This window comes from Hemiscyllium ocellatum, chromosome 8, assembly GCF_020745735.1.
Source record: "Hemiscyllium ocellatum isolate sHemOce1 chromosome 8, sHemOce1.pat.X.cur, whole genome shotgun sequence".
Lineage (NCBI taxonomy): Eukaryota > Metazoa > Chordata > Chondrichthyes > Orectolobiformes > Hemiscylliidae > Hemiscyllium > Hemiscyllium ocellatum.
In genome coordinates this window covers 72,913,154-72,936,028 of record NC_083408.1, presented here as the reverse complement: position 1 = coordinate 72,936,028, position 22,875 = coordinate 72,913,154, and the positions used below count along the sequence as shown (strand labels likewise).

Genomic DNA, 22,875 nt, shown 5'->3' with positions numbered 1-22,875 from the left:
CTCAAGTAGATGTCAATGTTGCAGCCGTATTAAAAACAACTTGGCTAGGGATGTGACAAATTCTGCAGCATACATCTTCAGTAATATTGCTAGACTATTTTCAGGGCCGATGTCCTTTGGAGGTAACCAGCATCTCCAACTACTTCTTGATATCACGTGGAGTCAATCAATTTGACTGAAGACTGGCATCTGTGATGCTTGGACCTCTGAAGATGGTACAGACTGATCAGCCACTCACTGACCAAGATCTCATGATTCTCAGTAATAGATAACTTTAGGTTATTCTGAAATCTGGAGATATGTAATTGATAATTAGCTGATATGTTATCTTAAAATTATAATATGTCCTCTCAGCATTTTTCCTAACCAAAGTAGGTCAGTTAGACTTAATTATTCACTGGAAATCCATGTGTCATACAGTTGTACAAAAGTAGAGAAGAGAACATAAGATAGTGATTTGAAGGCATTTAGAAGAGACTCTAGAATCTATTATATTTTAGTGGGCAACTGTCACTCCAACCCACACAAGTAACAGTGAAGATGCTCTGTTGTTGGTAGTGGTGATTTAACAAGTCTAGACTCCTTTCATGGCAATGGTATCTTCATACAGTGCATGGTTACAAATATCTTTTGATTACTACAGTTTGACCTTCAATACCAAGGATATATTAATTGATGCTTAAGAATAAACATTTAAAAATTAACCTGTATTCAGTTGTGGCAACAACTTCATGTCAATGCACACTTTGCTTCTGTTTTGAAAACATTATGTAACTACGTGTGCACAAATGATCACCATTAGTGGAAACTGGGCATTTCATATGAATATTGATTGGAAAGGAAAGAAAATGTGCTCATTTTTGAAACCATTTGTAAACTAATATTTTTAGTATCACTACATTGTTTATAGATAATTGGCAACTCAGAATAAGGTCTATTCATATCAGTGATATCAACATGAAATATCTGCAACTTAATGGGAACATGAGTCAAAGGTTTGTATGGGTCATATTGGATCCATAAATAGAAAAAAAATGGACACTCCATCAATACACAGAAGTTTTTAAGTTCTTATTAGGTACTTTTCTGAAGCCAAGTGTATTTCTAAGTCAGAAAAGAAACTAAGGAATCCATCTATGTCAGGCTACAGGGTAGAAATTGGTCTGTGGCTGTGGAGGTGATCCCAGTGGATGGCTGGAAATCCAAAGGAGTCTAAGTGCAGCCAATTCCAAGTCTGACGCAATTCAATGCAGTTAACCATCAACTTTAGGGATCTAATTCTTTTAAGGAATGGTGACTTCCACTATGATCTCCCAGAATAATGGCCATAGAAATATAGAAAATAGGAACAGGAATAGGCTATTAAGCTCTTTGGGTTTGCTCCGCTATTCACTATGATCATGGCTGAAGATCCAACTCAATGGCCTATTCCTGCTTTAGTCCTGTTTTCTTTGATCCCTTTAATCTCAAATGCTATATCCAATTCCTTCTTGAAATCAAACAATGCTTTTACTCAACTGCTTTCTATGGTAGTGACTTCTACTTTCTGAATGAAGAAATTTCTTCGCATTTCAGTCCTAAATGGCTTACACCTATCCATGGTCTGTGATCCCTGGTTCTGGGTTCCCCCACCATCAAGGAACATTCTTCCATAATCTATCTTGTCCAGTCCTGTTAGAATTTTATAGGTTTCTGTGAGATATCCAAGCCCCTCTCCCAACCCCGAGCTTGCAGGGATGGGCAGATGATCACTGTTGAGGGAAATGGTGGTTGCTAGAGGATACCCTTCTATGATGTATCTGTAGGTTCACTCCATTGAGGTCATAATGAGGCTTCCAGTATTGAGTGGGTGACCTCCCAGATGGCATAGGCTAATTACAGGGTCATTCAGGGTCACTGTGCAAACACTGACTGCAGGAATGCTGAGGTATTCACTCCACTGGAAGGGTTACTCCCTCACAATGTCAGCCTGACAGCAGTGTCCTATTTGAAATTAAAAACTTATACAAGGTCATACGAAGATGCCTTCACCTCAAGGCATTCCCTCACGCTCTCCTATTGGCATCAGTTGCACCTATCTCTGATGGTGCCGAAGTTAGTGTTGTCTCTGCTTATTGGCCCTTGTCTTGAGAACCTGCCCCCATCCTTACTGGATGACTAGCATACACCCAAGAGACTACGGTCTTGTGGGAGAGGTGGCAACATCCCTACCACTGGACCAGAAGGTAAAGATTCCACCTCAGGAATGTGATGGCTACTGCGATACATGGAACATAGGCCAGTACAGCACAGGAACAGGCCCTTCAGCCCATTATTTCTATGCTGAACATGAGGCAATTTGTAAACTAATCCTATCTGCCTGGACATAGTTCAGATCTTTCTGTTCCCTGCCTGTTCATGAGTCTGTATAAATGGCTCTTAAAATGTTGCTATCGTAGCTGCTGTTACCACTGTCCAAGGCAATGCACTCCTATAAAATATGCCTCACATAGCTCCTTTTAAATATTCCCCCTCTCACCTTAAACCCATGCCCCCTAGTATTTGACATTTCTACCCTATCCACACCTCTCATCATTTTATATACTCTAATCAGGTCACCCCCTCAGCCTCTAACACACTATTAAAACCAATCGATGTTTATCCAGTCTCTCTTTATACCTAATATATACTAATCAAGGCAACAACCTGCTAAACCTCTTTCACACCCTCTACAAGCCTTCATATCCTTCTTACAGTGTGTGTGTGTGATAACACGTTTAAACAGGTTGATTAAAAATTGGCCAGCTCTTTAAAAATTATTCAGGTGTCAGACAACATTCAAGTCATGGCCAATTTGGCAAAATATCAGACAATGTTTGTAGAACAACACTCCAGCAAGAGTGCTCTAAGGGGGACAAAAAATAAGATAATACTGGCACAGCAACCCTCCCCCCATTTTAGAAGCAACGAATCATATCAGTCAGTGAGACATATTTTAATGGCAACTGTTTTCTAGTGGTAATTTTTCCATTCTTTTGACTCAATCTGATTCTCTCCTGCTCTTGAAGACTTTGACATGGTTCCACAGGTGCAGCAGCCCAAAAATATCTCACTCAATGACCACATTGAGCAGTCAGCAATAAAGTATTGTGCTTATTTTCCCCATCCTTCTGTAGTCAGGGCAGTAAGGTGAACTGATATGCCTCCACTTTTGTCACATCTGAGACGTAATAACTTTTGAACTCAGCTCGACAATTTAATGTCTGGTTCAAGTGGTACATTTACCCAGCTGGACTTGGAAATGCCAAATATTTTCAAAGCAGTTCATATCTTCTTCATTCTCAGACAATCTATCCATTATAATAGGAATAGCCTGTAGTGCAGGGGGGCCAGAAACTCAGGGTTTGACAGCGGGGGAAGATTTTATTGCTCCCTGCCAATGGGTTTGCAGGCTGAGATGAGGGATGGCCATAAAAGTCTGCACATTTTCTGCCTAGCTATCAATCCCACCTGGCTTCTATTTTACAGGGGCTAGGTCCACCCATCTACCATTTTAGAATGCCATTTCCCACTCAACTCCAATTTCCAGGCCAGGGGAATAGGTCAGGCCTGGGAGGATTCCCAGCAGACTAGCCTAGTCAAGTCTCCTACAGGCAACCTTTCCTAATTGGGGCTTACTGCAAGTGCCTCCTCCCTGGCCTTGGGACCAGGCCCCACTCCTCTCACAGGTCCTCCAACCCTAGTGCCACTGAAAGACCCAATTCTAACCTTTGATCAGGATCCTGGTTCATCTTTGCTGGGACCAAATGTAGTCCCAGCAATGGCCAACTTTCCCAGTGATGCTGCTGGGAATAAAGAGCTGCAATCCAATCAGATTAGCCAACTGGTTTCTGAGGCAGGACTTACTTCCTTAATGTGGGCAGATGTTTCCCCCCTTTGGCAACAAATGCTCCACTGTGAGATGTCTCCACAGTACCTCTTCATGATCATCGGCAAAAGTGATGGAAGGTGTTGTTAACATAAAGCAGCTATCATAACCTACTCACTGATATTCAATTTGGGTTCAATGAGGGCCACTCGATTCCTGACATCATTACAACCTTGGTCCTGATATGGACAAAGATCTGAACCTGTGTGTGGAGGCAGAAGTGACTACTCAAACATCAAGACAGTGACATTTCTCACTGAGGCAGCCAACTGGAAATCAAGCCCTACTATTCCCAGCTTTGTCATTAATCTTAAACATCTTATGAAGGTACACAAAATTCCCCAGTTCACCTGTTTGATAGACTTATATTAACAGAAAACAGAGTCCAGGTTTCTGTACTTAATAGAAATGTATGACAAATATATTGATTCTAACCACAGGTAGGCAAGTATGAACTGTCAACATTTAATCAGGATTCCCGCCCACCTTCCAAGGACCCCTTCGCCCACCTCCAACACACTGCATCCACCTGGACACCCCGCGCTGGCCTATTACCTGCCCTCGACCTCCATTTCCAACTGCCGCCGGGACATTAACCGCCTCAACCTGTCTACCCCCCTCCCCCGCTCTAACCTCTCACCCTCACAACGCGCAGCCCTCCAATCCCTCTGCTCCAATCCCAACCTCACCATTAAACTAGCAGATAAAGGGGGTGCAGTGGTAGTCTGGTGCACTGACCTCTACACCGCTGAAGCTAAACGCCAACTCGAGGACACCTCTTCCTACTGCCTCCTAGACCATGATCCCACCCCCCATCACCAAACCATCATCTCCCAGACCATACAGAACCTCATCACCTCAGGAGATCTCCCACCCACAGCTTCCAACCTCATAGTCCGGGAACCCCGCACTGCCCGGTTCTACCTCCTTCCCAAGATCCACAAGCCTAACCACCCTGGCCGACCCATTGTCTCAGCATGCTCCTGCCCCACTGAACTCATCTCTACCTACCTCGACACTGTCCTATCCCCCCTAGTTCAGGAACTCCCAACATATGTTCGAGACACCACCCACGCCCTCCACTTCCTCCAAGACATCCGTTTCCCCGGCCCACAATGCCTCATCTTCACCATGGATATCCAATCCCTCTACACCTCCATCCGCCATGACCAGGGCCTCCAAGCCCTCCGTTTTTTCCTCTCCAGACGCCCTCAACAGTACCCTTCTACCGACACTCTCATTCGTTTGGCCGAACTGGTCCTCACCCTTAACAATTTCTCCTTTGAATTCTCCCACTTCCTCCAGACCAAAGGGGTAGCCATGGGCACACGTATGGGCCCCAGCTATGCCTGTCTCTTTGTTAGCTATGTAGAACTGTCCATCTTCCGTAATTACACCGCCACCACTCCCCACCTCTTCCTCCGCTACATTGATGACTGCATTGGCGCCACCTCGTGCTCTCGCGAGGAGGTTGAGCAATTCATCAACTTCACCAACACATTCCACCCGGACCTTAAATTTACCTGGACCATCTCTGACACCTCCCTCCCCTTCCTAGACCTCTCCATCTCCTTTAATGATGACCGACTTGACACTGACATTTTTTACAAACCCACCGACTCCCACAGCTACCTGGATTACACCTCTTCCCACACTATCTCTTGCAAAAATGACATCCCGTATTCCCAATTCCTCCGCCTCCGCCGTATCTTCTCCCAGGAGGACCAGTTCCACCATAGAACACACCAGATGGCCTCCTTCTTTAGAGACCGCAATTTCCCTTCCCACGTGGTTAAAGATGCCCTCCAACGCATCTCGTCCACATCTCGCACCTCTGCCCTCAGACCACATCCCTCCAACCGTAACAAGGACAGAACGCCCCTGGTGCTCACCTTCCACCCTACCAACCTTCGCATAAACCAAATCATCCGCCGACATTTCCACCATCTCCAAAAAGACCCCACCACCAGGGATATATTTCCCTCCCCACCCCTTTCCGCCTTCCGCAAAGACCGTTCCCTCCGTGACTACCTGGTCAGTTCCATGCCCCCCTACGACCCACCCTCCCATTCTGGCACTTTCCCCTGCCACCACAGGAACTGTAAAACCTGTGCCCACACCTCCTCCCTCACCTCTATCCAAGGCCCTAAAGGAGCCTTCCACATCCATCAAAGTTTTACCTGCACATCCACTAATATCATTTATTGTATCCGTTGCTCCCGATGCGGTCTCCTCTACATTGGGGAGACTGGGCGCCTCCTAGCAGAGCGCTTTAGGGAACATCTCTGAGATACCCGCACCAATCAACCACACCGCCCCATGACTCTGCCGAGGACATGGAGGTCCTGGGCTTCCTTCACCGCCGCTCCCTCACCACCAGATGCCTGGAGGAAGAACGCCACATCTTCAGCCTCGGAACACTTCAACCCCAGGGCATCAATGTGGACTTCAACAGTTTCCTCATTTCCCCTTCCCCCACCTCATCCTAGTTTCAAACTTCCAGCTCAGCACTGTCACCATGACTTGTCCGGACTGGTCCAACCTGCCTATCTTCTTTTCCACTCCACCCTCTCCTCCCTGACCTATCACCTTCCTCTCCTCCCCCACTCACCCATTGTACTCTATGCTACTCTCTCTCCCACCCCACCCCCCTCTAGCTTATCTCTCCACGCTTCAGGCTCACTGCCTTTACTCCTGATGAAGGGCTTTTGCCCGAAATGTCGATTTTGCTGCTCCTCGGATGCTGCCTGAACTGCTGTGTTCTTCTAGCACCACTGATCCAGAATCTGGTTTCCAGCATCTGCAGTCATTGTTTTTACCCTGTCAACATATAACCACCACTTAAACTCTAACCCTCTCCTAAATATACATAATCACAGCGAGTTTTGGGAAGATTTGTAACTCAGGTTGAGGTTCTGGACGCAAGTTTGCTTGCTGAACTGGAAGGTTCATTTCCAGACGTTTCGTCACCATACTAGGTAACATCTTCAGTGGGCCTCTGGACGAAGCACTGCTGATAATTCCTGCTTTATTTTGAGTGTCTTTGGGCTGGTAATGTAATTTCCTGTTCTTTTTCTCAGGGGGTGGTAGATGGCGTCTAACTCAATGTGTTTGTTGATAATTACAGCTATGAAGAGAGGTTGAGTAGATTAGGATTATTTTCATTAGAAAGACGGAGGTTGGGGGGGGGGTGCTGGTTGAGGTCTACAAAATCATGAGAGGTAATAGACAGGGAGGATAACAAGAAACCTTTTCCCAGAGTGGGGCACTCAATTATTAGGGTTCTCAAGTTCAAGGTGAGAGGGAAAAAAGTTTAAGGGAGGTACACATTGAAAGATCTTTACGCAGAGGGTGATGAGGGACTGGAACGTGTTGCCAGAGGAGGTGGTAACAGTGGACACAATAGCATCATTTAAGATGTATCTAGACAGATTTATGAATGGGCAGGGAGCAGAGATACAGATCCTTAGAAAATAGATGACAGGTTTAGTTAAAAAATCTGGATCGGTGCAGGCTTGGAGGGCCAAAGGGCCTATTCCTGTGCTGTAATTTTCTTTGTTGACCGACAAAAAAAATTGTATTATGAATGGAGAGAGAAATCTGAATGCAATTCAATTTCCCTAGTCCACAGGGTTTGCTGAGATGACCCTTGAGGCGACTGCAGATGCTGGAGATCAGAGTGGAGATTAGAGTGGTGCTGGAAAAGGACAACAGGTCAGACAGCATCTGAGGAGCAAGAATATTGACGTTTCTGACAAGAGCCCTTTATTAGGAATGAGGCATAGAGCCTCCTCAGTGGAGAGATAAATGGGAGGGGGGGTGGGGTTGGGGACAAGGTGGAGAAGAGTACAATAGGTGGATAGAGGGGATAGGTCAGAGGGGAGGGTGGACCAGATAGGTGGGAAGGAAGATTGGCAGGTAGGACAGGTCATGAGGGTGGTGCTGAGCTGGAAGATTGGAACTAGGGTAAGTGGGGGGAGGGGAAATAAGGAAACTGGTGAAGTCCACATTGATGTCCTGGGAATTGAAGTGCTCCGAGGTGGAAGATAAGGCGTTCTTCCTCCAGACGTTGGGTGGTGAGGGAGTGGCGATGGAGGAGGCCCAAGACCTGCATGTCCTCAGCAGAATGGGAGGGGGAGTTGAAAGGTCGGGCCACAGGGCGATGGGGTTGATTGGTGCGGGTGTCCCAGAAGTGATCCTTTGCTTACTGAACTTCAATTTCTCTTTCACAACACCTTTTCACCTCTTCATAGGAAGTACAGGCAGTTGATACATCATCTGTAAAATCTCTTTGTTACTAGTTAAAACCACAGCTTATAGCAACTGGTGAGGGAATGTAAACTGGTTATCTTCAGGTTTTAGATACTTTACTGAAGAGAAATGTACACCATCTCCCCTTCTAGTGGTCCAAAGGCTTCCACCAGTTTTGTGTACAGCCAAAGCTGTTGAGCTACCCAGAAGCCAACAGATGTTGCCAAGCTGATGGCCTTGCTCATCCACAACTGGTCAACAACCAATAAACTATCAGTTGCTGGCTGTATCTCACTTTGTACACACTTCTTGATACTGACCTATCTGCAAGCAAACAAAGTCTCCCTCACTGAACAAAGCAACCATGTAAACACAATTTACAATAAGCTTCAGTAATATGCTTTTGAAAAATGCACAAATTCCCTCTACAATCCTTGCTTTAAAGACTATCCTTTCCGCAATTCAGTCCAAATTAAAAATACAGACAAATGAACAGACACAATCTTTTCAGCAATATTTGACTACATTGGAGGAGTATTGGCAAAATTGGAGTCTATAGGAATTTGGGGCAAAACACTCCACTGGTTGAGGTCATTTCAAGTAGATAGGAAGATGATTGTGGTTTTTGGAAGCCAATCATCTCAGTCCTATGGTATTGCTTCCTAATAGTATTCGGGGTGTCCTTACACACAAATGACAGCAGCAGTTCAAGATGGCAGCTTACCACCACCTTCTCAAGAGCAGCTGGGTATGGACAATAAAACCTGGGTTGTACACAGCATCCCATGTTGTTGGTGAGGGCAGCAATTACCGCTCATTCCCAATTGCCCTATCTGAATGGCTCACTTCAGAAAGCTGTTGGTTTGCAGTCAAGTAGGTCAGGCTAGATAAGAATGGCAAAATTTCCTACCCTGAGGAACATTAGTGAACCACCTGAGGGGTGGATTTTTAGGACAATCAATGATAGTTTCATTGTCACTGTTACGGAGTTGAACTTCCATTTTTTCAAAACTGTAATTGTAACATAAATTCCATGATGAAGAAATGAAATATATGTCCATGAGAGGTACAAAATTGCAGGCCTGAAGATGAAACACCCATCTTTGATCTGTCTAGCTTGCACACACTTGCAAATACTAGTTACAATGAGCAGATAATTGAAGTGATGTTGTACTTTGGTGTATTTTAGCTGCACTCACATAAGATGGGAAAAGGAGCAAGGATATTGTAACATTTGTGTAACAGAATACAGATTGTCATTGTGATTCACGAAGATGTTTTCTTTGAATCATAGGAAAGTTTATGTTCCTCACAAAGCAAATTATTTGAATTAATAACCTGCAGTTTGTTTTGAGCATTTAGGAAACATGTCGCCTTTAACTTAAATTTTATGTGTGATAAATATTAGGCAAATTATTGACTTAATGCCCTGTGTAACTGGGAAAACCAGTCCTGAATTCTGTAGCTATTTACCAACACCAACACCACCCCTCTCCCCAACTGTGTTGTACCACATTTGTCAGTGGTCCTGAAAGTGGCAACAGTCTAAACATTGAGCAGCACCATTTTCTTGTTGTGAAGCTGACTGTTTGTTGTGCAAATGGATTCCTGATTAATTTTGTTTGTTTATATTAGGGGAAAAAGGCATAATGCTGTTATCATCCAGTCTTCCTCTCCCCTTTGGTTGTATTTCACTTGACTGAAGCTCCTTTTTCCCCACCAGATGATAAATTGACAAAAATGAATTTTGAAAAGTCTGCATGTTTACCATCATACATTGTGCACAGTTGTGGCAGGTTTATATCTCTGAGCTATTTTCAAACTTACGTAAATGGTAGAAATTTGGAAAGGAAACCTTCACTCAGGTTGCTGGTGTACTGATTATTCCAAAGTATAAACAATACTTGGGAAAAATTCAAAAATGAATAAAGCGGGCTAAATTATAGAATACACTAAAGTTTAACACCCTGTACGTTTAACAGCAGGTTTTAAGCCAGGTTTTTCTAAAAATCTGTACACCAAGATTAAAAACTCAAAACCATGCATTTATTTGATGACTTCAAAGTGTTTTTCAGCATATGAAGTGCAATCATTGTTAAAACATAGGAAACACAGTAACCAATTTGCAGACAACAAGCCCCAGCATTACAGCAAAGTAATAATGATGCAGATAATCTATTTTAATGATGTTAATTGGAGCATAAAAAGATACAAGGGCTAACTTTCCAGTTCTTCTTTAAACCTGTGCCTTCTGATCTTTTACATCCACCTGAGGGGCTAAGCAGGACCCTGGTTTAATATTTCACCCAAAGGATGGCATCTTTGACAACACAGTAGTCCATCAGTGACAGCCTATGTTTTGTGCTCAACTTTCTGGAAGGAACTTAAACTTATTTCCTTACACAGAGACAAGGGTGTGACAAATGAGCCATGAGAGACACTCTTTCATTCACGGTTTCTAAAAGAAACGTTCTTTTGTATAAATTGTGCTCTGATTGGAGTTCCAATTCTGATGATGTCATATATTTAGGAAGTCTGGAGTATGATTTTGCAGATGGCAGGGTACTTCTTTTATTCAATTACAGGATGTAGGTGTCACAGGTTAGGTCAGTAGTTGTTGCTTAATTCTAAGTGCCTTTGAAAGGGTGGTGGGAACCACCTTCAACTACTGCAGTCCTTGCATGCTCAGACACCTACTGTGCTTTTGAATGGCAATTCCAGGATTTACACCCGTCAGTAGTGAAGGAAAGGCGACTTGTTTCCAAGTCAGGAAATTTGTTGATATTGATTGGAGGGGAACTTGCCAGTAATGATGTTCTCATGCTTCTGCTGTCCATGTCCTTCTGTACAGTCAGGCTAATAATTTCAAATAATTATGCATCATGCAGATGGTATGCATTGCTGCTACAGTGCATCAATGGTGAAAGTAGTGAGGGTGAAAGGTGATGGACGGGATGTCAATCAAATGGGTTGCATTCTCCTGGATGGTGCTGAGCTTTCTGGAGTTGGTGGAGCTGCACCATAACAGGCAAATAGACCATATTCCATCTGGACTTGTCCCTCGTAGATGGTGACAGGCATTGTGGAAAAACCCACCTTATGGATCCCCAGAGTTTCTAGCCACAGTATTTTTGTGGCTGGTCTGGTCAGTTTCTGGTCAATGGTAAGCCCCAGGATGCTGATAGTGAAGTATTCTGCGATACCAATGCCATTAAAATGTCATGGAACAATGGTTAGATTCTCTCTTGTTGGAGATACTGATTTGTCCCACAGATGTGGCAGGCAATGTTACTTGTCAGTTATCAGTCTAAGTCTGTTTGTAGTACAGTATTATAGCTTCATCAGGTTTTGTTGCACATGGACACAGACTGCTTTGGTACTTGAGGAATTGTGAATAATGCTGAACTTTGTTTAATCCCCACTCCTGGCCTTGTGATGGAGAGAAGATTATTGATGAAGCAGATAAAGGTGGTTGAGCCTAAGGGACTATTCTGAGGAACCCCTGCAGTGCTGTCCTATGGTTGAGATGATTGACCACCAACAACCATTTTACTTTGAACCAAATATAAATCCAATGAGTCAAGCATTTTTTCCACAGATTCCTCTTGATTGCAGTGCTGCTATGGCTCCTTAACGTTGCACAGAGTCAAATGCAGCCTTGATGTCAAGGGCAGTCACTCTCATCTCACCTCTGAAATTCAGTTCTTTTGGATCAAAGCTGTAATGAGGTCAGCAGCAGAGAGAGACTAGTAAAACCCAAACAGAGTGTCAGTGAGCAAGATTTTCCTTTGTAAGTTATACCAGATAGCACTATCAAAAGACCCCTCCATCACTTTGTGGCTGATCAAGAGCAGGCTGATGGGGTGTAACTGGCTGGGTTGGAGTTGTCCTGCTTTTTGAGGATAGGATACCCATGTTGTAGGGTTGATGTCAACATTGTAGCTTTATTGGAACAGCTTGGCTAGGGAAGTGGCTGGTTCTGGACATCAAGTTTTCAGGACTATTTCTGGCATTGTCAGGGTACATAACCTTTACAATATCCCATGCCTTCAATTGTTTCTCGATATTACACGGAGTAAATCTCTGTGATACTAGATGTCTCAGGAGAATGCAGGAACTGGTTATCTACTTGGCACTTCTGGCTGAATGTGGTCAAACGTGTGCAGTCTCCACTTCCTGTCAGTTCTTTAATTATCCACCACGATTCACAATACTGAAGCAGAACTGGAGAACTTAGACTGATCCTTTGGCTATGGGATTGTTTAGCCCCTGCCTTCTGTATGCTACTTCAACTGTTTGACATGTATGTAGTACTATGTTGTAGCTTTATCAAGTTGACATCTGATATTTTTATGTGCCTGGTGTTGTTTCTGGCATGCTCTCTTGTACTCTTTATTGAGCCAGGGTTGATTTCACAGCTTCTTAGTAATGATAAAGTAAAGTGCATATTTGGTAAAAGGTTAGATTATAGTTGAGAACAACTACAGGATGCCAGCTTGAGTCATTAGATCTGTTCAAATACTATCCCATTTAGCACAGTATAGCACTTTCAGTTTTGAATTGGATGGTGGTAAATTTAAGTCCAAATAAAAAAACCTTAACACAAATTTCAAATGGACACTTCAGTGTTGTCTTTCAGACTGAAACATTAAACCATGTCCCTGTCTAGTTACTTAAGCCTATGCAAAAAATTTCATGGTGATATTCAAGGAAGAGTGAGGTAGTTTTCTCCAATGATATGACTGATGTTAATCCTTCAACCAACACAACTAAAAAAAGTTTTTAATGGCTGTCAAATACTTATGAATCTGAGAGTATGTGAAAGGTGCTAAGTGAATGCAAGCCTTTTTAGGGCTAAGAGAACAAGCTTTCGTTCTTGAGGGCCAGTTTAACTCAACTACAGCATGAAAGTTTCAGGGTTCACCTGATGGAGGTGCTGAAGATTATGAAAAGGTAAGCAGTGTGATTATTTTCCACCGGTTAGTAAAAATTATAGTGTGAATGCAGAAATTTAAGCTAACCACAAGATGGAGAAAATATTTGAAAAGGACGTCTTTGGACAAAGCGTGCAAGAATGTAGAATTCTCCAACATAAACTGTCACTGAAGCAGAACTGTTAAGAAAATTAAATAATTTTGTTTACAAAACAGAAATATTAAATGATATGGGAATTGAGAATGGGATTAGATTTCATGGTTTGTAAAGGAGAAAAACTGATGTGGTAAACACGACCACTGGTCACCACATACATTCTAGTACTGTAACATTCTACAACTCTTACAGTTCTGCAACTATCTCTTTAGTTTATCAAAATATATATACACAAGTGTATCAAAGAACCAATTTCTGGTGTGGTTTATTTTACCATTTCAGGAAAGCATCTAAAACTGGTTACATTATTGAGAGCATTAGCTAAACTTATAGAAAAGCCTAAGAAATAAATAACTTAAACTACCAGTTTACATGTATCTGTGGTGTTCATTACATTGGTAAACCTCAGTAAACTAAATCAACATTTTCACTATCAAGGATTAGGTATATGGAAATGCTGGGAGATGTTTCAATTGTCTCCAAAATTTAGATCCCCGCACCGCTTATCAGATTCCACTTTATCTGCATGTCACTGAGCCACTTTAAATGAATGCAAATAGCTTTACTAATTCTTTATATTAGCACATTCCATAATTCAAATTAAAAATCTGTCACTTGTTTACACCAGGGAACGGTTCTCTGGCAATTAAAGAAAATAAATGTAAAAGAACTTGAACTTACATAGCTCATTTTCACAAACTGAAGCATCCTAATGAATTGCACACTGAAACGGATGGATGTGGAATGTGAATCCAAACAGAGTGCTGGAGAAGCACTACAGGTCTGGCAGCACCAGTGGAGAGAAAAACAGTTAAGGTTTCGTCAGAATCTCTCAGGTTCTGACAAACACAGTCACCAGACATAAAATGTTAACTCTTGTTTCTCTCAACGATATGGTGTTTCTCAAAAGGCAAGGTGTTTTCCCTGGGGTGGGGGACTCTAGAACTAGAGGGCATAGGTTTAGGATAAGAGGGGAAAGATTAAAAGGAACCCAAAGAGCAACTTCTTCGAGCAGAGGGTGGTGAGTGTATGGAATGGGCTGCCAAAAGTGGTGGAGGCTGGTACAATTGCAGCATTTAAAAGGCATCTGGATGGGTATATGAATAGGAAGGATTTAGAGGGATATGGGCCAAGTGCTGACAAATGGGACTAGATTAAGTTAGGATATCTGGTTGGCAGAGACGAGTTGGACCAAAGGTCCTGCTTCCATGCTGTACATCTCTATGACTCTATAACTCTGTTTCTGTGCCAAAGAATTTCACAGCAAATTGAGTCGTTTTGAAGTATAGTGACTGTTGCTAATACTCTGGTACCTCTATTTATTTATATTAGCACTCAATAAAATGACTCAATCTCAATTAGATATTCTCTACATCGTTCTGATAGAGTTAATAGAATAGAATGTTTCAGTAGTACAAACTATTTGTTATAATTTTGTTCTGAATATTTGGGTGTTTTAAAAATCATTTTGAAAAACACAACTTAAAACTATCAAATGTCAATTAAAATATTAGAATATTTTTGTTTAGAGACAGATTATAGAAAATAAATTTGATTCAAGGTAATTGTAGGTGGAGACAAACAATAACACGAGGAGAAACCCATTTTAACAGAAACACTGCATAGAAGCAAAACAAACGGTCAACTTACTTTGTTGATGCCATATGCTCCTTGATCACAAGATGCCATAAAGATGTATAAATTAATTTATTGTAAGTGCATACAGGTCAGGAGGGTATTCATTCGGTAATAAGTGCAGGCATATTAAAGAGATGTACTGACCTTTGAGGCACGGTAGAAGTGTCCCTACCTATGGGCAAGTCCCACCTGTTGCAGAGACACATTGTAGTAACTGTAAAAAGGCTGAGTAAAATGTTTTGAGGATTTTAGGTAACCCTACCTCTAGGTGAGAGGTTTTGGTTTAGATTACTTACAGTGTGGAAATAGGCCCTTCGGCCCACACCGACCCGCCGAAGCACAACCCACTCATTCCACTAAATTTACCCCTTTTACCTAACACTACGGGCAATTTAGCATGGCCAATTCACCTAACCTGCACATCTTTGGACTGTGGGAGGAAACCGGAGCACCCGGAGGAAACCCACGCAGACACGGAGAGAATGTGCAAACTCCACACAGTCAGTCGCCTGAGTCGGGAATTGAACCCGGTTAATCCCCCTGCTCTGGAGGTGTACAACAAATATCCAAATACGAACTCTTCTTCAAAGAGATGTAAAAGATGGCAGTCTCTTTTGCATTTTGTAAAATGGGCTACTCCTCACATTTTGGTTATATTTCAGCTTCAAACACCTGATCTGTTTAAAAACTTTTATCGGTATTTAAATGAGTATTAAAGGATATGTTTCGACACTGATGGTGGGTTGTAGAATTAGGAGCTATGCAAGTGTAATGCCTCACTTTGTGAATAAATCTAAAACTGAGTAAAGAATTAATTCTGGTCTTCTTCACCAGCCGATTGTATCAAGAAATTAACTGAACAACATGGTCCATCCTAATTTATCCATCCAGAATCCTAAATGCAACAGTAGACCTTATGTACACTCTTACATTGTACATAAAAATACCAACAGATCATGGTGTAGTAACAGATTTAAAGATTGTCTATAACCAACGAATTCACAAAAGTGGTTTTGTGCAGCTAATTAGGTTCTGGGTAATTCAGATGAAGAATGGGTAAAAATTGTGGCTGTAAGAGCCGCTCCTTTTTTGAGGTATTTTAGGTGCTGGAGGAGATTTCCTCAAATACTAGGTGTAGCTATTACTGTTTTATATACTGTTACATTGATTTGGAACTTTGGGGGACAAAAAAAAAATGGCACTTTTAAAAAGGAGGAAGACATACAAAGGCATTAACCACACAGTCAGAGAAAAAAACCTACACTGCTTTCTGACACAGCAGTGACTCTGAACAGTTACTGTCTTCGCTTTTTGAGTTCAAGTATCTCTGGACATCAGAGTGCATCTAAGAAAAATTAACAAACAGTGAAATTCACAGCTGACCTTGGAGGAACCTGTGTGGGAAAGCTCACAGCACAGGAACAGATAAGTGCATTGTTTAAGTGTAACCTTGCTGTAAATCTACAATAGTAAGTAGAGTGCCTTCTTTCTTGATTATATGTTTAATCAAGAGGCAGATCTCAATGAAAGTTTAAAAATATTAGCCAAAAGTATTAAGTTAGCCTGGAGCATTTTTTTTTAAGAGGAATATTTTCTGTGACTAAAGATTGCGAAGGAGCAAAGATAGCCTAAAGTAGAGTGATGTGATCTTTCTGCTGGATGTAGGAGTTTAGGAAGAGAGTTACCTATTAGTGATGAAGGAAGTGTCTGCAGAAGGTGTCTTTGATTGCAAATCCTATTAGATTGCATGGATCAATTGGAGCAGCAGTTAGAGGCAATAAGGAATTTACAGAAGCTGGGGGTGTGATGGCTGGCAGTTATAGCAAGGGAGAAAAACTGCAGATACAATCAGGTAGACTGGGTAACTCCAGGAAAGGTAGGAGGAGCAGGCAAGTAGTGCAGGAATCTCCTGGGGCTATTCTCATCTCAAACAAATATGCTTTTTTGGAAAATGTAGGCAGTGATGGACTCTCCGGAGAATGCAGCATGAACAGCCAAGTTTCTGGTACCAAGAATGGTTCTAATGTAATCAGGGGTACATTGGGTTCCAAGCCATCAATTGTGATAAGGGACTCTCTCATCAGAGGTACAAACAGACATTTCTGTGGCTATCTGTTTACGTGCTGTACATCTCTATGACTCTATGAAAGTGTTATGAGCACTATGTGTGTTCCACTTGTGAACTCCCAGATAAACTGTAAGGCTAAAATGATATTTGAGCCAAGAAGAAAAAAGTTAATGGAGTACCAATTTTGTATTGATACATATTTCAGTGCAGGTACATGCCATGTATAATGACCTTTTAATAGGCCATGAAAGAGTGAAGCCTTTTAACCATGACTTGCATTTAAAATTTGATGATATTAAAAGTTGGCAGTTGCAGCACTTACAAAATGGGTTACATAAATCTATGGCTTTAGGAAATTAATAGTAGTGATATTCAAAGGTTTTTTTTATTTTTCATGAAGGATCCAACTCCACAGTGTTCCTAGTCTTTGTCAGTTTGATTTTAAGATCGCCTTTTCAAGAAAATTGAACAGGAGACAAACCTCAACATGACACTTGGTCACAGAGTACAGATGAATCACACCTGATTTCCATCTAATACAAAAGGCTGATATCATAATGTTCCTGAAGAAACATTTTAATGAAAATATCAAAATATTAAAACATTTACAAAACTAACCTACACATCATTTTAGCAGCGACTATCAAAACAGTACCTGTCACTCTAAATCCCACCATCAGCTGATAATTCTGGTCTCCCTACTATAGGAAGGATGTTGTGAAACATGAAAGATTTACAAGGATGTTGCCAGGGTTGGAGGGTTTCAGCTATAGGAAGAGGCTGAATAGACTGGGGCTGTTTTCTCTGGAGCTTCAGAGGCTGAGGGGTGACCTTATAAAATCATGACAGGCTAAATAGACAAGGTCTTTTTCCTGGGGTGGGAGAGTCCAGAACTAAGTGGCATAGGTTTAGGGCGAGAGGTGAAAAACTTAAAAGGGACCTAAGGGGCAACTTTTTCATGCAAAAGGTGGCGAGTGTAGAAAATGAACTGCCAGAGGAAGCTGGTAGAATTACATTTAAAAAGCATTTGGATGGGTAAATGAATTGGAAGGTTTAGAGGGATATGGGCAAATGGGACTAGATTTATTTAGAATATCTGGTCGGCATGGACTACTTGGACCAGAGGGTCTGTTTCTGTGCTGTACATCTCTATGACTCTAATTCCTTGATTACCTGTGCTCCTTTATTGTTATAAGTCCACCATAGACAGACAATCTAAATTCCCAATGAGTCAAGATTCATACAATACTTGAGTTACAGAATAGATAGAGATGTCATAATTAGTTTTACTTATGCCATTAATACAAGTTGTCGTTGCATAACAAAATTTACACGCCCTTCAGAGGGACGTCTTAGTTTACTTTCAGCTTTTTTTGAACTCCGCCTCCTACAGCCCCTCCTCGCAGTCAATTGCCCTGTTTTTAAAAACTTAATTCCAGTTAAATCTCCACCCTTCACCCCACCCCCACCGACACAAGAGGAATCCACCAGTCTAATTGGGACATCGTCTCTACTAATTTAGTCTTCATAACAGCAATGTATTTGAAAAATCATGACAAGAAAGTTAAAACAAGGTTCATTTTGTGCGAGACACAGGCCCAGAAACTCCCACCGAAAACAATTGTGCATTAGAGTACATTGGAAAACAATGTACCCAGTAAGAAATTAAAATTAGTATTTTAACGTCTTTTCCAACAAGGTTGCTTTCCCTTTCACCAGAGACAGTTTGAAATCCCTGTGCATGGCAAACACCTAGTCAAATACCAGAGTCCCAGCACTGTACTCTGGTTGAGAGTAATTTATTCAAGGAAGAGTAGGATCAAATAGAATCCTTCCGGGATTACATTGACTTGTTTTACATTTCTGTATTTTATGAAGTATGAGCTTTTTTCCCCACAATCGGCCAAGAAAACAACCCCCACACTTCCCAGACCCAGTTTTACCCCGAATTCTTTCTTGAATTTGGGGAGAAGTGGCAATCTTTTCTGGGACATTGAACATCAAACTCATGTATCCGCCAAACTGTCATTCTGGCAAACCCGTACATCAAATCAAGCGGAACAACTAGTTCTCTCCCAAACCACTTCGGAGTCGGATGGGCTGGAAAAGCAACACAATGTTAGAAGATGCCAGAGTTTAACTGAAAAAAAAGTTCACAATTTGCAAGAGAATAAGTGCGTCTCATTAAGTATTAGGAATTTTAAAATGAAGCTCGTTTACGCTCGTAGTTTCGAAGGCCGGTACCAGTTTACAACTGCTCCCTTCCCCGCCGATCATACCGATTTTCAACAGCTCCAGCACTTTGCAAGCAATTGTACTGTGTAAATTCGACAAATTAGCTTCCTGAATGAAGTCTTCGTGTTAACCCTGGTACTGGAATCTGAAATGACTGTTACGATGATTTTAGGACTTGTGTAATGTCACAAGTATGGTGTTATATGTTTATAAGAAGCCTCACATTTTGCCCTACCTCTAACCCTGTAGGAATGCTTACACACCAGAAAAATCAACCCAATGTCTATGTACAGTTCCAGCACCCACCTTAATACAGAGGAGACTTTTGCAACTTCCTTCTGTCGACTAGCGGAGGACTGAGCAGGGAAAGCGATTCTTGAGGGATCTTCTTTATGTTCATGGGAAAGCAGTGTCGCGGAGACATTCGCGCGAATACATTTTGGGTCTACATTGCAGGTTGTCTCCAAAGCCCTCCGTTAGATTTCCACACAAGCTGTGCTGCAAACAAGCTCCGACATCCCAGGCTCGTCGCTCCAGGGCTCAAAGCGTCGAAACTACGGGAAAGATACTCGGTGATTGACAGCTCGTCAGGTGCGGGCTCCTTCATTGGAGAACAGCGTCGTCCGGGCAACAAGAGCCGAACGGTTATTGGTCAACGACATTGTATCAGTGCTTGGCCCGCCCCGCGTTCTGACCAATCAAGATAAGGGAGCGTGTGTCGCAAGGCAGCGCGTGCTCGCCCGCCGAGCAACCGGAAACGTGGGCTGCTCCTTAACCATTGACAGGCTGTAGTGTGCTCCGGAGCTGTATCTCTTCGTGTCGAGGTATAGGTGGTGTATGTGCCGCTCCTTCCTTACGTTTCCAATGTCATGTCAGCGAGGCACGAGCAGTGGCTCGGCTCCCGATTTCGAAATGCTCCAATGCATGCAGGAGCTGAACTAGTTAAAAGGCCAGCGCCCAGGAGTGAAGGGGGGGTGGTGAAGAGCCCTGGAAGGAGCCTTCTACCAAGCTGTCCGCAAAGTCTGAGGTCTTGTGTTTCTCCGGGGCAGTCACTAGAGTCATGCAGCACGGAAACAGACCCTTCGGTCCAGCTAGCCCATGCCAACTTAGTTTCCCCAGACTAAACTATTCCCACGTACCAGCGCTAGGCCCACATTCCTCTAAACTTTTCCTATTCGTGTATCTACTCAAATGTCTTTTTAATATTGTAAATGTACCTGTATTTGTCACTCCCCCTGCTAGTTCATTCCACGACCGAACCAGCCTCAATGTTTCCTGTCAAGAGGCCTTTTAATCTTTCTCCTCTCTGGTTTTGAACTCTCCCGCCCTAGTGAAGAGACTTTTGCTGTTTACGAAGTTAAAAATCACTCAACATCAGCTTGTGGAGTACAACCTTTTTCTCAACTAGCTGATGAAGGAGCAGTGCTCTGAAAGCTAATACTTCCAAATAAAGCTGTTGGACTATAAACTGATGTGATTTTTTTTTAAAAACTTTGTACACCCCAGTCCAAAACCAGCACCTTGATCTTTGCTGTTTATCTTTTCTATGCCCATTACAACTTCATAAACTTTAATAACTTGAACTGTTCAACCTCTTATACTCCAGTGAAGTGTCCTAGCCTATCCAATTATCCTTAACTCAAGCCCTCCAGTCATGGCACAATCCTGGCAAATTTTTCTGGACTCCCTCCCATTTATTAATATTCTTACAGAGCTGTGCGTAGTATTTAAGTGGCTTCACCAATGTCCTGTATAATCTCAACATGACATCCCAACTCCTACGCTCCATGATCTGAGCAATGAAGGCAAGTGTGCTAAATGCCTTTTTAACCACTGTCTATCTGTGACACAAACTTTAAAGAACTATGTATCTGAGCCCCGGATCTCTGTTTGACAACGCTATACAGTTAATTGTAATGACCTGGATAAAAGTCCTGCCCTTGTTTGTTTCTCCAAAATGCAATATGTCACCTTTATCCAAGTCGAACTCCATCTGCCACTCCTTAGCCAATTGATTAGATATCTTCTGTAATCTTAGATAACCTCCTTCACTGTCTACTATACTACCAAATTTGGTGTCATCCTCAAGCCTGTTAACCATGCCTCCTAAGCTTTTATCCAAATAATTTATATAAATGAGGAACAATAGTGGACCTAGCACCAATTGCTGCAGAACACCAATGGTCACAGGCCTCCAGTCCAAGAAACAACCCTCCACCATCAAGCCAATTTTGTATCCAATTGGCAAGCTCTTCCTGAATCTCATGTGACCTAACTTTACTACCTAATCTACCATGTGGAACCTTTGAAAGGCTTTAATATGTAGATAAAGTCTACTGCTGTGCCCTCATCAACCTTTTTGGTTAGCCCTCAAAAAAACTCAATCAAGTTTGATTCACTGTGCACAAAGCTACACTGACTATCCCTAATCAGTCCCTGCTTCTCTAAACACAAGTAAATCCGATTCTCCAGAATTCCTTCCAACAACTTGCATATAACCACTGTGACACTCACTAGCTTATAGTTCCTAGGCTTCACCTTAGTGTTTCTTAAATAAAGACACAACCTTAGCCACCTTCCAGTCCTCTGGCACTCCACCTATGGGCACTAATAAAATAAATATCTCTAATGATCTATAACCTACCATTCTTTGTTACTACGTGTACACTTTCAAAATCAAAGTCAGCTTCCTCCTAATTCATGACCTCCTTTTGGAAGTACCCCTACAATTAAATTAACCTCTTCTTTGGAGGAATTTGTCAATTTAGTTAATTTACTTTTGAAAAAGCTCTGTGTTGTAGGTGATCTATTTTGAATCCAGAGTCACAAATGCCTTGCTATTACAATTGATGTCCTCAGGTAAAATCACCCAGTACCTTCACCACCAGCAAGACAGCTCGCACCTCACACAACTATTATGTATCCACCCTCTCTCTCTGCTTAATACATTTAGTGTAACTTTCAGTGAAAATGCCTTTGTGGTTCAAAACTCTGTAGATTTCTCCATCTTGTCACATCCCTCAACGTTGAAAAGTTGCCTTTTCACTACTTCACTATATCTTTTCCATTTCTAGTTGAGGGTATCCTATCCCCTTCTACAATGCCATAGAACATTTTGTAATGTACTGAGCTGAATATGGGACAGCAGCTTTGTGCCTCACCATATATGCAGTTAAATCTAGAAATCAGAAAGTTGTCTGATTACTGTGTTGCTTCAAAAGCTTCACTACACCAGTATCTTGCATTTAAAAAAAAATCATCAGATATACAAAATACATGAGGTTATGGTTCTGACCCACTAGAAAACCAGGCTGCTGTTTGAATACTGCTTGGCTATACGAGAGTGCTTTGAAGTTGGGTGAAAATGAACGTAGGTGAGACAGGGAGTGGGTGAAGCTGAAAGACCGAGTATGGTGTTCCTTTTCAGTCCGAGCAGTTCAGAAAGTGACACGGTCCCCAATGGAAGTAACCAATTGGTAAGTGATACCTGCAGGGTATTTTCTTACAGATTTTAAAGCATAATATGTTAGCTTAAATGAAGGTATGGTTTTTCGATTAAAATAGAAGAGTTTGAAAAAAAGAAGGTTCCTAACTTAAAGTGGAGCAACTAGCTTAATCTAGAAAGAAGAGATGACAGGAGATCTCAAACCCATGGTGTGCTTCTCTTGCACAATATGGGAAATAG

At 42.1% G+C, this 22,875-nt stretch overlaps 1 protein-coding gene across 2 annotated transcripts in view; it reads right to left on the bottom strand.

Moving 5' to 3' along the window:
- LOC132817925 (SERTA domain-containing protein 2-like) overlaps window positions 1-19,664 on the bottom strand; it is a 57,424-nt gene extending 37,760 nt beyond the window's left edge. The window contains exon 1 of one of the 2 annotated variants that reach the window (XR_009644933.1): window positions 19,497-19,583. The gene's annotated coding sequence lies outside the window, so the exon portion shown is untranslated. Of the gene's footprint in view, window positions 1-19,496 lie in introns of both variants that reach the window. The other variant, XM_060828468.1, reaches the window with a different exon arrangement.
- Between the last annotated feature and the right edge of the window lie 3,211 nt (window positions 19,665-22,875).